The sequence below is a fragment of the Triticum aestivum genome, chromosome 4D, assembly GCF_018294505.1.
Source record: "Triticum aestivum cultivar Chinese Spring chromosome 4D, IWGSC CS RefSeq v2.1, whole genome shotgun sequence".
NCBI lineage: Eukaryota > Viridiplantae > Streptophyta > Magnoliopsida > Poales > Poaceae > Triticum > Triticum aestivum.
The window spans coordinates 326119288-326137884 of NC_057805.1; positions in this window are offsets into that span (position 1 = coordinate 326119288).

Below are 18597 nucleotides of genomic sequence, written 5' to 3' on the forward strand. Positions count from 1 at the left end.
TAGACGAAGACGAAAGAGGGGATGCCTTCCCGGGGCATCCCCAAGCTTAGGCTCTTTGGCCTCCTTGAATATTACCTTGTGGTGCCTTGGGAATCCCCAAGCTTAGGCTCTTGCCACTCTTTATTCCATAGTCCATCAAATCCTCACCCAAAACTTGAAAACTTCACAACACAAAACTCAACAGAAAATCTCGTAAGCTCCGCTAGTATAAGAAAATAAATCACCACTTTTGCTACTGTTGTGAACTCATTATTTATTTATATTGGTGTAATATCTACTGTATTTAAACTTTTCCATGGTTTATACCCCCGATACTAGCCATAGATTCATCAAAATAAGCAAACAACACGCGAAAAACAAAATCTGTCAAAAATAGAACAGTGTGTAACAATATGTAACTCTCGAATACTTCTGCAACACCAAAAATTCTAAAAATTAGGATGACCTAAGCAATTTGTTTATTAATATTCTGCAAAAGGAATCAACTCAAAAGCATGCTTCTGTGAATTATGAAAATTATTTTCCTGGGCGCAAAAAGTTTCTCTTTTTCAGCAAGATCAAATCAACTATTACCGTAAGCTGTCCCAAAAGTCTTACTTTGCACAAACACTAATTAAAACACAAAACCACATCTAACCAGAGGCTAGATGAATTATTCAAAGCAAAAAAGAACCTAAAAAGCAAAAACATAAAATAAAATTGGGTTTCCTCCCAATAAGCGCTATCGTTTAACGCCCTTAGCTAGGCGTAATACACGAGTAGATCTAGGTGTTCTCATCTTCAGTATGCAATTCTTTCCTCATCAAGTCTTCCAAGACTCGTCTTAGAAATTCTATTCTTTCCTTTATTTCTCTCCTAGTGGATGAACTTAGATCATGAAAGGGACTTTGGTTGGTAATCTTAACATTCATAAACCCATAGTCGGGATCATCACCGTGTATATCATCATATAAAATACGTAACTCGTTTATAACCGGTTCCTTCATCATTTTATTCAACCAATCTCTATTAAATCTTACATAGATTCCTATAGTTATCCAATCAAACTCCTCAAAAGCCTCAACATATAAAGATTAAGAGAGACCTGAATGAGGAACTCTCTTCCTTAGATTTTGCTATAAGATTGATAATCCTTAGATTCCAATCTACGCATAGTTTCTTTATCATGAAGGATATCTATAATTGGAGGGTGTTCAACATCCTTTTTATAGAAAGAAAAAATATCCCTAGCTTCTTGTATTATAAAATCGAATTCACGCATGCTACCTCTTGAGCACTGCGTTGGTTTTCCCTTGAAGAGGAAAGGGTGATGCAGTAAAGCAGCGTAAGTATTTCCCTCAGTTTTTGAGAACCAAGGTATCAATCTAGTAGGAGGCCACGCACGAGTCCCTCGCACCTACACAAACAAATAAATCTTTGCAACCAACGCGATAAGGGGTTGTCAATCCCTAAGCGGTCACTTACGAGAGTGAGATCTGATAGATATGATAAGATAATATTTTTGGTATTCTTATGATAAAGATGCAAAGGAAAATAGAAAGCAATAAAAATAACTAAGTGTTGGAAGATTAATATGATGGAAAATAGACTCGGGGGCCATAGGTTTCACTAGTGGCTTCTCTCAAGAGCATAAGTATTTATGCTGGGTGAACAAATTACTATTGAGCAATTGACAGAATTGAGCATAGTTATGAGAATATCTAGGTATGATCATGTATATAGGCATCACGTCTGAGACAAGTAGACCGACTCCTGCCTGCATCTACTACTATTACTCCACACATCGACCGCTATCCAGCATGCATCTAGAGTATTAAGTTCATAAGAACAGAGTAACGCTTTAAGCAAGATGGCATGATGTAGAGGGATAAACTCATGCAATATGATATAAACCCCATCTTGTTATCCTCGATGGCAACAATACAATACGTGCCTTGCTGCCCCTACTGTCACTGGGAAAGGACACCGCAAGATTGAACCCAAAGCTAAGCACTTCTCCCATTGCAAGAAAGATCAATCTAGTAGGCCAAACCAAACTGATAATTCGAAGAGACTTGCAAAGATAACCAATCATACATAAAAGAATTCAGAGAAGATTCAAATATTGTTCATATATAAACTTGATCATAAACCCACAATTCATCGGTCTCAACAAACACACCGCAAAAGAAGATTACATCGAATAGATATCCATGAGAGAGGGGGAGAACATTGTATTGAGATCCAAAAAGAGAGAAGAAGCCATCCAGCTAATAACTATGGACCCGAAGGTCTTAGGTAAACTACTCACGCATCATCGGAGAGGCTATGGTGTTGATGTAGAAGCCCTCCGTGATCGATGCCCCCTCCGGCGGAGCTCCGGAAAAGGCCCGAAGATGGGATCTCACGGGTACAGAAGGTTGCGGCGGTGGAATTAGGGTTTTGGCTCCGTATCTGGTAGTTTGGGGGTACGTAGGTATATATAGGAGGAAGGAGTATGTCGGTGGAGCAACAGGGGGCCCACGAGGGTGGAGGGCGTGCCCAGGGGGTAGGCGCGCCCCCTACCTCGTGCCCTCCTGGTTGATGTCTTGATGTAGGGTCCAAGTCCTCTGGATCACGTTCGTTCTGAAAATCACGTTCCCGAAGGTTTCATTCCGTTTGGACTCCGTTTGATATTCTTTTTCTGCGAAACTCTGAAATAGGCAAAAAACAGCAATTCTGGGCTGGGCCTCCGGTTAATAGGTTAGTTCCAAAAGTAATATAAAGCTGTATAATAAAGCCCAATAATGTCCAAAACATAATATAATATAGCATGGAGCAATCAAAAATTATAGATACGTTGGAGACGTATCAAGCATCCCCAAGCTTAATTCCTGCTCGTCCTCGAGTAGGTAAATGATAAAAACAGAATTTTTTATGTGGAATGCTACTTGGCATAATTTCAATGTAATTCTTCTTAATTGTGGTGTGAATATTCAGATCCGAAAGATTCAAGATAAAAGTTCAATATTGACATAAAAATAATAATACTTCCAGCATACTAACTAAGCAATTATGTCTTCTCAAAATAACATGGCCAAAGAAAGTTCATCCCTACAAAATCATATAGTTTAGTCATGCTCCATTTTCATCACACAAGAATGCTCCCATCATGCACAACCCCGATGACAAGCCAAGCAATTGTTTCATACTTTAGTAATCTCAAACCTTTTCAACTTTCACGCAATACATGAGCGTGAGCCATGGATATAGCATTATGGGTGGAATAGAATATAATGATGGGGGTTATGTGGAGAAGACAAAAAGGGAGAAAATCTCACATCAACGAGGCTAATCAATGAGCTATGGAGATGCCCACCGATTGATGTTAATGCAAGGAGTAGGGATTGCCATGCAACGGATGCACTAGAGCTATAAATGTATGAAAGCTCAACAAAAGAAACTAAGTGGGTGTGCATCCAACTTGCTTGCTCACGAAGACCTAGGGCACTTGAGGAGGCCCATTATTGGAATATACAAGCCAAGTTCTATAATGAAAAATTCCCACTAGTATATGAAAGTGACAAAACAAGAGACTCTCTATCATGAAGATTATGGTGCTACTTTGAAGCACAAGTGTGGAAAAAGGATAGTAGCATTGTCCCTTCTCTCTTTTTCTCTCATTTTTTGGGCCTTCTTATTTTTTTATGGCCTTTCTCTTTTTTCCCTCACTTGGAACAAAGCTCAAGAAAATGATGATCATCACACTTCTATTTATTTACAACTCAATGATTACAACTCGATACTAGAACAAAGTATGACTCTATATGAATGCCTCCGGCGGTGTACCGGGATATGCAATGAATCAAGAGTGACATGTATGAAAGAATTATGAATGGTGGCTTTGCCACAAATACTATGTCAACTAAATGATCATGCAAAGCAATATGACAATGATGAACGTGTCATGATAAACGGAACGGTGGAAAGTTGCATGGCAATAAAGCTCGGAATGGCTATGGAAATGCCATAATAGGTAGGTATGGTGGCTATTTTGAGGAAGATATAAGGAGGTTTATGTGTGAAAGAGCGTATCATATCACGGGGTTTGGATGCACCGGTGAAGTTTGCACCAACTCTCAATGTGAGAAAGGGCAATGCACGGTACCGAAGAGGCTAGCAATGGTGGAAAGGTGAGAGTGCGTATAATCCATGGACTCAACATTAGTCATAAAGAACTCAAATACTTATTGCAAAAATCTACAAGTCATCAAAAACCAAGCACTACACGCATGCTCCTAGGGGGATAGATTGGTAGGAAAAGACCATCGCTCATCCACGACCGCCACTCATAAGGAGGACACTCAAAGAACACCTCATGTTTCAAATTTGTTACATAACGTTTACCATACGGGCATGTTACGGGACTTGCAAACTTCAACACAAGTATTTCTAAAATTCACAACTACTCAACTAGCACAACTTTGATATCACTACCTCCATGTCTCAAAACAATCATCAAGCATCAAACTTCTCTTAGTATTCAACACACTCATAAGAAAGTTTTTACTAGTCTTGAATACCTAGCATATTAGGATTATTTAAGAAAATTACCATGCTGTTTAAGACTCTCAAAATAATCTAAGTGAAGCATGAGAGAATAATAGTTTCTATAAAACAAAACCACCACCGTGCTCTAAAAGATATAAGTGAAGTACTAGAGCAAAAACTATATAACTCAAAAGATATAAGTGAAGCACATAGAGTATTCTAATAATTTCCGAATCACGTGTGTCTCTCTTAAAAGGTGTGTACAGCAAGGATAATTGTGTTAAACTAAAAATCAAATACTCAAATCATACAAGACGGTCCAAGCAAAACACATATTATGTGGTGAATAAAAATATAGCTCCAAGTAAAGTTACCGATGGAAGTAGACGAAAGAGGGGATGCCTTCCAGGGCATCCCAAAGCTTTGGCTTTTAGGTGTCCTTAGATTATCTTGGGGTGCCATGGGAATCCCCAAGCTTAGGCTCTTGCCACTCCTTGTTCCATAATCCATCAAATCTTTCACCCAAAACTTGAAAACTTCACAACACAAAACTCAGCAGAAAATCTCATGAGCTCCGTTACCGAAAGAAAACAAAAGACCACTTAAAGGTACTGTATTGAACTCATTATTTATTTATACTGGTGTTAAACCTACTGTATTCCAACTTCTCTATGGTTTATAAACTCTTTTACTAAACATAGATTCATCAAAATAATCAAACAACACACGAAAAACAGAATCTGTCAAAAACAGAACAGTCTGTAGTAATCTGTAACTAACGCAAACTTCTGGAACTCCGAAAAATCTACCCAAATAGGACGGCCTAGACAATTTGTTTATTGATCAGCAGCAATTGGAATCAATATTTTATCACGTTCTAGTGATTTTTAACAATTATTTTCGTGAACAGAAAGTTTCTGCAATTTTCAGCAAGATCAAATAACTATCATCCAAGAAGATCCTATAGGTTTAACTTGGAACAAACACTAATTAAAACACATCTAACCAGAGGCTAGATCAAAGATTTATTCCTAAACAGAAGAGAAAAAGAAAAAATAAATAAAATTGGTTGCCTCCCAACAAGCGCTATCGTTTAACGCCCCTAGCTAGGCATAATAGCAAGGATAGATCTAGGTATTGCCATCTTTGGTAGGCAATCCATAAGTGGCTCTCATAATAGATTCATAAGGTAATTTTATTTTCTTTCTAGGGAAGTGTTCCATGCCTTTCCTTAACAAAAATTGGAAGCTAATATTCCCTTCCTTCATATCAATGGTTGCCAAGGAAAGGTCTACCAAGAATAATAGGACATGAAGGATTGCAATCTATATCGAGAACAATAAAATCTACGGGCACATAATTCCTATTTGCAACAATAAGAACATCATTAATTCTTCCCATAGGTTTCTTAATAGTGGAATCCGCAAGGTGCAAGTTTAAAGAGCAATCATCAAAATCACGGAAACCTAACAAATCACACAAAGTCTTTGGAATCGTGGAAACACTAGCACCCAAATCACACAAAGCATAGCAGTCATGATCTTTAATTTTAATTTTAATAGTAGGTTCCCACTCATCATAAAGTTTTCTAGGGATAGAAACTTCCAACTCAAGTTTTTCTTCATAAGATTTGAAAGTGCTAGTTATCGACTAGAGGGGGGGTGAATAGGCGATTTTTATGAAAGTCTTCAAGACATGAGAGTTTCAAAGACAAACAATAGAAATGAACCTATTGATATGCAGCGGAAGGTAGACTACACTAAGCAAGCCATAGTCAAGTATGAAATGAAGTGAGAGCACGAAGACTAATAGCATCTAGGTAGTAAAGATCATGATGGAAGATAGTATGAAGCCAAACAATGATAGTAGTCACACAGTGAAGTCAAACAAGTAGTGCAAGCAGGCAATGAATTCACGAAGACAAACTATAAGTAAAGAGAGGGAGAGGATAGAACCAGTCACTTGGTGAGGACACAGGATTTGTTGGACCAGTTCCAGTTGTTGTGACAACTGTACGTCTGGTTAGGGAGGCTGAGATTCAACTCAGAAGACCACGTCTTCACCTTATTCCCCTTGAGCTAAGGACACCCAGTCCTCGCCCAATCACTCTGTTAAGTCTTGAAGGTAGACTTCCAAACCTTCAGACTTCGTTCACCGGCGACCACAATGACTCTTGGATGCTCAAAACACGACGCCTAACCGGCTGGAGGATTCACAGTCCTCAAGTGTAACAAGTCTTCAGGTCACGCGGACAGAAAGACTTCAGTGATGCCTAACACTCTTTGGCTCTGGGTGTTTGGGCTTTGTCCTCGCAAGGATTTCTCTCTCTCAAAAGCTTCAGAGGTGGGTTGCTCTCAAACGACAAAAGCCGTGCACTAACTCTGAGCAGCCACCAATTTATGGTGTAGGGGTGGGCTATTTATAGCCACTAGGCAACCCGACCTGATTTGTCCGAAATGACCCTGGGTCACTCAGGAACTGACACGTGTCCCAACGGTCAGATTTCAAACACACGCGACAACTTTACTTGGGCTACAAGTAAAGCTGACTCATCCAGCTCTGGATAAGATTTGCTCGCATTGTTTTCGCTCGAAGACATAGGATTTTGGTTGAGCATCACTTCAGTCATTCTGACTTTGTTCGCTGGGACCCCACTTAACAGTACGGTGGTTCCTATGACTCAACAAAGAAGAAAAGGAAACAACGAAACAACTAAGTCTTAGCGCTCCATAGTCTTCACGCAATGTCTTCTCTTGTCATAGTCTTCAATGTGAATATCTTCACATACCAGTATTGTCTTCAATGTCTTCATATATTTTTAGGGGTCATCTCCGGTAGGTAAACCGAATCAATGAGGGACTACTACCTGTGTTATCCTGCAATTCTCACAAACACATTAGTCCCTCAACCAGGTTTATCGTCAATACTCCAAAACCAACTAGGGGTGGCACTAGATGCACTTACAATCTCCCCCTTTTTGGTGATTGATGACAAACTGGTTGAAGTTTTCAACGGGGATAAAAGTATGTGAAATTGTAAAGGATTCAGGTATTGTCTTCATAAGTAGCAAAAGGCTCCCCCTGAAGATGTGCATATAAGTAATTTGCTTTTGGAATGCAAATGCACATGGTAGGTTGTACTTGTGGAGATCCTGTTCAACTTATGAATACAATTCATCATGCATGATTTGATATAACAAAGATAATGACATGCATAATGAAAAATGGACGTCTGCAATATGACTTCATGCGGGATTTATCATCGCACATGCGGAATTTATCATCGCAGCACAGAATAGCAAACAAGTAGCAGACAACCATCAAGTTTAAGTGTCACAACTCAAAGAACCAAATGTATCAAAAGCGAGAGTTGTAAACACTAGGCAAAATATAAAGCAACTGCCTATATGGACCCGCTTGAAGACTATCAACTCATATGCTTCTCCCCCTTTTGTCAGTAAGGACCAAAAAGGTTTGAAGACATAGAGCCTCTACTCGTTCCCAGAAGGAGTAGGAGAAGCTGCAGGGTCGGCGTCGGGGTTTGGCGGTGCAGAAGTACTTGGTGCAGTGTCGATACGCGCTGAAGTTGGAGGTGGTGAAGTAGCATCATCTTGATCATCTATCACTCTGGCATTCACCGTTGCAGCTGGAGGAGGAATAATCAGAGTCTTCAAGAGACGGAGTTCGACGCAAGACAACATTCCTTGGAGGAGTGGAGTCAAAATTGACTCTTTCAGTGAAGCCATCGTCTTGAAGATCTGCTTCAGCACTCAGCAATGTCAAACTCTTCCATGACCTCCGATAGGTTTCATGTGTAACAAAGGCATTCTTGGTGGCAAGATTGCGAATGAGATTGACGTCCACCAAGAGGCTTTGCATCTGCCGCTTCAGCCAGTAGTGATGCTTATCCTGTTTCTGATGTAGTGCGATGAGAAGCTCTCGGTCATTGAGAACACGAGATCGCTTCCGAGGCCTTTGAGCAATAGTGCTTTCAGTGGCTTCAGTTTGAGCACGGTGAGGTAAGCGTGTATTGCCAGCCAAAGGATAAACACGAGTGACTGCCGGGACTCCTTCAATGGGTTGCGTGAAGCTTTGGTGATCAACATTATGAAGACAAACAAGCTCCTTGGCGCTATCAAAGAAGGTGTTGTGCGCAATGAAGCCATTTGCATTGAAGGACCCTGGTGAAGTGGCAGTACCTGGAAACCTGGGCAGTCTTGGCTTTGGCTTCTGGACCTGAGGCCTGTGCTCGACATGATAATCAAATTGCGGACCAGCAGCAGGTGGAGGAACCAGAATAGGCCATCTGACAGTGACCAGGTGACCATAGTTGTATGCTTCCTCAATAGTATGTGGACTGGGAGGCGGTACAGGAGCAGTGGCAGTGGCAGTGACTTCAGGCTGCAGATTTGCATCAGGTGCAGCATTGGCTTCAGATGCTATCACTTCGGGCACCACATTGACTTCAGGCGCCACATTAGCTTCAGCCATGACAACGTCATTGGCTTCAGTGTTGGTGTTGGTGGTCGCCTCAAGGTTGTTAACCTCCACTTGAGTAGCTGGAGGGTCAGACACGTTCTCCTCGAGAACAACTCCAGGATTGGACGGGGGTGTAGCAACACGAACTTCTTCAACTCGTGGTTCTTCTTGGTCATCGGCTGATGCAGCCGGAATATCTTCAGCCATGTTGGCTTCAGTCTCGGGGTTGTTCACAGTTGGAGAGGCTTCAGGAAAGACTTGGCGTGAAACCGATTGACGCTCTTCTCCTTCTGGAACACTTGACAGAATGACATGTGGCCTTGGTCCTTTGCGAAGCCTGCGGAATGCTGGCGACGCTTGTGGAGATGGAGTTGGTTGGGCCACAAAGTCTTCATCTTCAATCACCGGAGTGGTGACTTGAGTTGGGGGAGTAACTGGTGTTTCTGCTTGACGGTGGGAGTTTTGAGGGTGATCAGCCCATGAGTCATCCTGAGCAATTGGCGTCAAAGGACGACCAATGCTGATGAGTTCACTGTTCGTGAGAACAGGCGATGATACCACATTATGCTCGATCTGAGGAAGGACTTCATCATCTTCAACATTGTCTTGATGACCAATGTCTTCAGCTGCGGTGGGGTCAACAGCTGGAATGTCTTCAGCTTCAGGAGCCTCTGGAGAAGGAGGCTCATGAACTATCAAACGGCGTTCTTGTTGTGCAGATGGAGGACGAGCAATAGAAATTGGCTCGATGACAAGGGGCTCTGTGGGAGCAACATGATCTTTCTTCTTGGTTTTGCGCTTCTTGGTGGGTGGAGCATCGTCAGTGGTGTTCTTGGTCTTGCACTTTCTGGCTTTGGCTTCGGCTGCCCTTGTCTTCTGAAGCTCTGAAGCCACTGTGGGGACCTTAGGCTTCACGCCTATCATACTAGCGGGGAAGACAATGCGAGGTTCTTCCCGCCTGGATGGTTCAGCTTGGTCCACAGCAGGCTTCTTCTTCTGCTTGGCAGCCATCTTAGGGTCGATGCCAGGACGCCCAAGTGCCTTGTGCTTCTCAGCGTCATTGTAAGCTTGAACACACTTTGCAGCCAGAAGCTTCATGCGCTCTCGAGAACCTTTGGCTTCTTCACGTTTCTTGTGAAACACTTCCTTGAGCTCATGCAACATTACCTTGAAGTTCTGGACGTCTGTTATGCTGAGCTTGGCCACATGCTTCTTGAACTAAGCCTTTTCATAATCAATCTTGTGCTTCAGCTCAACAATTTTCTGAGCAAGAGCCAGCTCAGGAGCAATGGCTCCATGGAAGGAGACGCTTAGGCCGACGGGAAGTTGCAGATCATCAAAGCTGAGATTGGGGGTATCAAACCACTCATCAATGAAGTTGTTCAATACTTCCACGTCAAAGAGAGGCAAATCATTGAAGATTTCCGCCTCTTGCTTGCTCTTTATCAGTTGCTCAAGAGCGTCATCAGCAAGATCGTCGTCACTTGACAGATCAATGGCGTCGTTTTCATTCCTCAGAACAGCAGCAGGGGTCAGAGCTGGACTAGTGGTGTGCATGGGCTTCTTCTTCTTTTTCTCAGACTTGGAGATGCGTGAGAGATCTTCAGACTGCACACTTGGTGCAGGAGGAGCAGTGGCCAGAGGCTTCGCTCGCGAAGCTTTTGGTGCAGTGGAAGGCTTCGAAGCCTTGGGTTTCTTCAGCTTCTTAGGCTTCGGTGGTGCAGGCGCTTCGTCAGAATCAGCGTCATCTGCAGGTTGATCCATGTCTGTCCCTTGAACCATAATATGAGTGATGAGACCTTCCAGGTTGTAGAAGGGCGCAACAAGATTCGGTTCAGCTTCGCGTGTGCCATCGGCACGAGGAGCAGAGGGACCGGGGTTGAAGTCTAATCCCCGCGACTTCTTGTTTTCTTTGGCCGAGTTCTTGGCAAACTGGAAGTTGCGCTTGAACAGATTGTCGTTACGACACCATAGCAATGAAGATGGGTCGGCATCTGCAGGCTGTGGTCCATGGACCATGCAAGGGTAGAAGCCTTGTTCAATGGCTCCATCTCTGGACCTGGGTGGAAGATTTTTGTACAAGATGTCTCCCCTGGGTCGCTTGATGGCATTCTTCTCAGCATATTCCTGGGTCACGAACCTGTACTTGTACCATTGTTCTGCCCAATATCTTCGAATCCATTGGATTCGGGTTTTTCGCTGATTGTAGTCCTCCTCTGGATCTGTCTTGTACAGCTCATAGAGGTCTGGTGGCAAATCCTTCGATGTGTTCACACGGCGCTGTCTGTCACCCTTCCTTGCAGACTTTTCTGTTGCCATGACGTTCAGACTGAATGGCTTCAACACTATCAAAGGCTTCCGTCTGCCTGTCAGACAGGAACTGGCTTCGGGAGAGTTGATATGATGTTGTAAGAATTCTGCAAATGAATGCAAACTATGAGAACCAAGGGATTCTCCCACGGACATGTACCTGTGACAGCATTAGAGATGCGAGGGAAGGGGAAGAGGTCATATGCATTCTCAGAAGATTTTGAAGATAAATCAGTTTAGAAGACATTGACCTCATAGCGCGAAGACATTCACTTATATGTTGAGAGTTGGTTCCAGATTTGTACGAATCCAAGAATAATTACAAGTGAGGAATCTAACTACGTGTGAGGCATAAGTGAATATACTAGGCATCATATCAGATGCAGACAGGATAGATCCAAATTTGTGGAGGCAGAAACCACTTTTGGTAGCAAGGATGAATCTATAGGATCTAAAAGACGGTAAAAGGAGGGTTTTAATTTACCACACGATGAACTGCTAGACGGAGTAGAAGATGAGGCCGAGTAGTTCAATCTTCCGTGCCCTAACTTGGCGACGGAGGACACCTACGGCGGCGGCGGAGAAGACGATGTCCGCGGCCGGCGTGAAGACGGTGTCGGAGAGGTCGCGGCAGCTAAGCGCTTCGTCACCGGCGTCGTCGAGAGCTAGCGATGGCGCTAGGGTTTGTCGAGGTGGAGAGGTGGAAGAAAGATTTTGACCAGGATTGGATGTGTATTTATAGGGAAAGGGACGACATAGCGCAATTACGCAGGTGCCCCTGGCGGTTCACATCTAAGGGACACGTGGCGAACATGCAACACATTGGGAGTTGTCCCATGTTCCGACGCCCGCTGGACTCTCGGATGGTCGTTCCGGCTTCTCCGGGTTTCAGGCAATAAGAATTGAGCATTTAAAACAGATTTAATGTTTGTCTCTGTATCTTCTACTGACAAGGACGCAGAGAAGACAATCGACAGTTTCAACAGAATGCATATGATTTGGATAGATAGAGTTTGAGGTAGAAAGCATAGAGAGGTTAGGGTCCGATCACATTCACTTAGTTCAAAAGATTCAAACAAGATAACATAGCTATAAGTGAATGTTGTAGAGTACAGAACACTAAAATATGTATATATCAGAATAGAACCAAATCAACATTGTGAAGATAAACATGAAGTCATGTTGATAATGAAGACAAACCAAATGCGAAGACATAACAAATGTAACGCCATCAGAAAAACACTTCAAACAGAAGAATTTGGTGGTGGCGTTACCCACCGTATAGGAAGTATTAGACCCAGACACGGCGCACAATTATCGTGGCGCTCCGAAGTCAAATTCCGCGTTAATGTATTCACACTTAGTGTGTAAGTCTTCATTGATTGAAGATATACTTTACTTCGTGTGTTGCACATCTAAGTCATCAACATGCATAAGTGTTAGGATGTGTGCCTGATCACAGGACATTTGAGGATTCTAAGATATTTAGCTCACACCGCAACTTGCAAAACCTTTTCTCATCCAAGGGCTTTGTGAAGATATCTGCCAGTTGCTCTTCAGTGTTGACGTGTATGATATCAATATCTTCCTTCATGACATGATCTCTGAGAAAGTGATGACGAATTTCAATGTGCTTTGTCTTCGAGTGCTGAACTGGGTTGTTGGCAATCTTGATGGCGCTTTCGTTGTCGCAGTAGAGTGGTACTTGTTTCAGATGGATGCCATAGTCCTTGAGTGTTTGCTTCATCCATAGAAGCTGAGCGCAGCAAGATCCAGCAGCAATGTATTCAGATTCAGCAGTGGAGAGTGATACACAGTTCTGCTTCTTTGAAGACCAACAGACAAGTGATCGTCCCAGAAAGTGACATGTGCCTGATGTAGACTTGCGATCCACCTTGTCACCAGCATAATCAGCATCCGAGAATCCAACTAGATCAAACTCTGAGCCCTTTGGATACCATAATCCTAATGTTGGGGTGTAAGCCAAATATCGAAGAATTCGCTTCACAGCTAAGTGATGCGATTCCTTTGGTGCCGCTTGAAATCGAGCACACATGCAAACACTAAGCATAATATCTGGCCTAGATGCACATAAATAAAGTAAAGAACCAATCATGGAGCGGTATACCTTTTGATCGAACTCTTTACCATTGGCGTCAGGACCCAGATGACTCTTGGTTGGCATTGGCGTCGTGTAACCTTTGCAGTCTTGCATTCCAAACTTCTTCAGGCAATCTTTGAGATATTTCTCTTGAGATATGAAGATGCCATTGCTTTGTTGACGATTTGAAGACCAAGGAAGAACTTCAGCTCACCCATCATGGACATCTGATATTGCTCTTGCATCATGTGTCCAAACTCATCACTGTATTTCTGGTTGGTGCAGCCGAAGATAATGTCATCCACATATATTTGGCACACAAACAGTTCACCATCATATGTCTTCGTGAAGAGTGTGGGATCCAGGGAACCAGGTTTGAAGCCTTTGCTCTTCAGGAAGTCTTTGAGTGTATCATACCAAGCGCGAGGGGCTTGTTTGAGGCCATACAGTGCCTTGTTTAGCTTGTACACCATATCAGGATGTTTTGGATCTTCAAAGCCAGGAGGTTGTGCAACATACACTTCTTCTTCAATCTTTCCGTTGAGAAATGCACTCTTCACATCCATTTGATACAGCAGGATGTTGTGATGATTTGCATAGGCTAGCAATATGCGAATAGCTTCAAGCCTAGCCACAGGAGCAAATGTTTCATCGAAGTCAATCCCTTCAACTTGAGTGTATCCTTGAGCAACGAGACGAGCCTTGTTTCTGACAACTTGACCATGCTCATCTTGCTTGTTGCGATATATCCATTTTGTGCCTATTATGTTGTGCTTGCGAGGGTCAGGACGCTTGACAAGTTCCCAGACATTGTTCAGCTTGAACTGTTGAAGCTCTTCTTGCATAGCTTGAATCCATTCAGGTTCCATGAAGGCTTCAGCAACTTTCTTGGGTTCAGATATTGAGACAAATGCAAAGTGCCCACAGAAATTTGCTAGCTGTGTTGCTCTTGAACGAGTGAGTGGACCAGGCGCATTGATGCTATCAATTATCTTCTCAACTTGTACATCATTTGCAACACGAGGATGAACTGGACGAAGATTTTGCTCTTGCTGATCATTGTCATCGTTAGGAGGACTGTCTTCGGGCTGAGCATTGTCTTCAGATTGATTGGGTGCAGAAATGATAAGTTCCTCTTCAGGCTGTGCTTCAGACGGTATGATTTCTCCAGTTCCCATGAGCTTGATGGATTCACTAGGTGGAACTTCATCTAGCACATTTGGCAGGTGCTCTCTTTGCGAGCCGTTAGTCTCATCGAACCGCACATCCACAGTTTCAACCACTTTATAGTGAAAGAGGTTGAAGACTCTGTAGGAGTGCGAATCCTTTCCGTAACCGAGCATAAAACCTTGATGTGCTTTCAGTGCAAATTTTTAAGTGTGATGTGGATCCTTGATCCAGCACCTAGCACCAAATACTCTGAGGTAACTGACATTTGGCTTCTTACCAGTGAGGAGTTCATAGGATGTTTTCTTCAGAAGCTTGTGAAGATAAACACGGTTGATGACATGGCATGCAGTATCAATAGCTCCATGCCAGAACTTTCTCGAAGTCTTGTATTCATCAAGCATTGTCCGTGCCATCTCAATGAGTGTTCTGTTCTTGCGCTCCATGATGCCATTCTGCTGAGGTGTGTACGGAGCTGAGAACTCATGAGTGATGCCTAATGTATCCAAGTAAAGGTCGAGGCCGGTGTTCTTGGACTCTGTGCCGTTGTCACTTCTGATATGCTTGATCTTGACGCCATAGTTGTTCATGGCACGGTTGGCGAAGCGTCTGAAGACGTCCTGCACTTCAGTCTTGTAGAGAATTATGTGCACCCAACGTGTATCTTGAATAATCATCAACAATGACGAAGCCATAGAGACAAGCAGTAGTAGTGAGAGTAGAGTAGTGGGTAGGGCCAAATAAGTCCATTTGTAGCAGCTCGAAGGGTTGAGATGTCGTCATGATTTTCTTCAAGGGATGCTTGGCCCTAGTCATCTTTCCAGCTTCGCAGGCACCGCACAAGTGATCCTTCTTGAACTTGACGCCCTCAATGCCTATGACATGCTTCTTCTTTGCGAGAGTGTGTAAGTTCCTCATGCCAGCATGCCCTAGCCTCCGATGCCAGAGCCAACACTCTGAAGCTTTTGCTAGAAGACATACGGCAAGCTGTGGTCCTGCTGAGAAATCTACCATGTACAGATCATCTTTCCGGTACCCTTCAAAGACTAGAGACTTGTCAGATTCCATTAGTACAAGGCAACGATATTTTCCAAATATCACAATCATGTTCAAGTCACAAAGCATTGAGACAGGCATTAAGTTGAAACCAAGGGATTCAACAAGCATCACTTTATCCATGTGCTGATCCTTTGAGATTGCAACTCTACCTAGACCCAATACCTTGCTTTTACCAGTGTCAGCAAATGTGATGTGACTCTTGTCAGATGGACGTAAGGTTGAGTCCATGAGAAGACTTCGATCACCAGTCATATGATTAGTGCATCCGCTGTCCATAATCCATTCTGAAGCATGAGGTGTCATACCCTACAGTACAGTTAGGGGGATAGGCTTCACCAAGAGTATTGTGAAGCATAAACATTTGACGGGCAAGAGGATTATCAAAGCTCAGATCAAGATTAGGACTGATAGGATGATTGGCAAGCGATTCAGGAACAAAATACATAGTAAGACCATTTGGGCATTTGATCTTGCGCCCTACAAGATGTTTTAGGTCCCCAGCAATAGCATCAGACGCCTTTGATTTCCGGCTGGAGACCTTTCCCTGCAAAAGAAAGTTAATTCTTCTTAACCACCCACATCTTCAGGGGTGGCTTAGAAGCAATGAGTCTAAGTGCAGCATCTGAGAACTTCGGCTTTGGAGCCCTAGCAAATAGCCTTGCAGGAGATGAATGATACTCATATGAATAAGCAGAAAATTTCTTAGTTTTATGAACATAGCGGTTTGAAGAAACACGCTCATATTCATAAGTCTGAGTATGGTTTCCCTGCAAAACATTGGCGTTAGGGTGACTCAGGTGAGTCCTCTGTCTGTATGAAGCCTTTGGACCATATGAAGCCTTTGGTCTGGGATTTGTCTTCTTCCCAGGTGGTGTCATGATGACATTCACAGGAAGATTCTCAAGACAACTTTTGGGAACCCAGATCTTCTTCATAGGTGGCCCATTCCTGCAGTTAGTACCAATATACCTGGCAAACACTTCACCATTCTGATTCTTAAACAGTTTATAGTTTGCATCAAAGGATTCATCAATGATAATAGGGTTAGCACAAGTGAAGCCAGATAAGGTGGATGGATCCACTGAAGGTCCCTTTGCAGCAACCTATGTGGTTTTGGGGTACTGCTCAGGCTTCCAGTAGGAGCCATCAACATTCATTTTCCTCTCGAACCCAACACCCTCTTTCCTAGGGTTTCGGTTCAGAATCTGCTTTTTGAGGACATCGCACAGTGTCTGATGCCCTTTGAGACTTTTGTACATCCCTGTTTCAAGCAATGTCTTCAACCTAGCATTTTCATCAGCAATAGTAGTGGTATCCTCAGTAGAGGGGTTAGTTACCACATCAACAGTTGAAGATATTGCAACAGTAGCAGCAGTAGAACATTCAGCAACAGAAGTAGCGTTATCACGCTCAAGGCATTTTAGACATGGTGGTTCAAATCCTTCCTGAGCGGAACTGATCTGTTGAGCGCGAAGTGACTCATTCTCTTTTTGAAGATCTTCATGAGCCGCTCTCAATTTCTCAAGCTCTTGCTTCCTTTGAAGATAATCATAGGAGAGCTTTTCATGAGTGGTTGAGAGCGTTTCATGACGACTTTCAAGTTCCTGGTACTTAACATGAAGATTTTTTATGTCTTCAATTAAGGACTGAGAACGGGTCATTTCGCGTCCAACAGGTCATCGCTTTTGTCTAACAGTTTTTGAGTATGTTCCATAGCTTTCTGTTGTTCAGTTGCAATTTTAGCAAGTGTTTTGTAGCTGGGTTTGGATTCACAATCAGAGTCATCTTCACTTGATGTTTGAAAGTAAGCATCGCGTGATTTTACCTTGGCACCACGTGCCATGAAGCAGTAGGTGGGAGCAGAGTCGTCCTTGTCATTAGCATCAGCGTTGGTGACGGGGCCATTGTCTTCAGTGTTGAAGATAGACTTGGCAACGTAGGCTGTAGCTAGAGCCAGACTTGCAACGCCAGGGTCGGACTCCTCCTCAGACTCCACCTCCGCCTCCTCAGAAGCAGACTCCTCCTCTGAATCCATCTCCTTGCCAACAAAAGCACGAGCCTTGCCAGATGAGCTCTTCTTATGAGATGAAGACTTGGATGAGGACTTGGAAGAAGACTTTGAGGATTTCTTCTTCTTCTTGTCATCAGAATCATATTCCTTGCTCTTCTTCTTCTTCTTCTTCTTGTTCTCATTGTCCCACTGTGGACACTCAGAGATGTAGTGTCCAGGTTTCTTGCACTTGTGACATGTTCTCTTCTTGTAGTCATGAGTGGAAGCTTCATCATTTCTTGAGCTGGATCGTGAAGACTTTCTGAAGCCCTTCTTCTTAGTGAACTTCTGGAACTTCTTCACAAGCATAGCAAGTTCCTTTCCAATGTCTTCAGGATCATCAGAACTACAGTCAGATTCTTCTTCAGATGAGGAAACAGCTTTTGCCTTCAAAGCACGAGTTCGGCCATAGTTGGGACCATAGATATCTCTTTTCTCAGATAGCTGGAACTCATGTGTGTTGAGCCTCTCAAGTATATCAGACGGATCGAGTGTCTTGAAGTCAGGGCGTTCTTGTATCATCAGGGCAAGGGTGTCGAACGAGCTGTCAAGTGATCTCAGTAGTGTCTTGACGATTTCATGCTTGGTGATCTCAGTGGCGCCGAGAGCACGAAGCTCATTTGTGATGTCAGTGAGGCGATCAAACGTGAGCTGGACATTCTCATTGTCGTTTCTCTAGAAGCGGTTGAAGAGGTTGCGAAGAACACTGATCCTTTGATCTCTCTGGGTTGAGACGCCTTCGTTGACCTTGGAGAGCTAGTCCCAGACTAGCTTCGACGTTTCCAAAGCACTCACACGGCCATACTGTCCTTTGGTCAGATGACCACAGATGATGTTCTTGGCGGTAGAATCCAGTTGAATGAACTTTTTGACATCAGCAGGGGTGACACCTTCACCAGTCTTGGGAACGCCATTCTTGACGA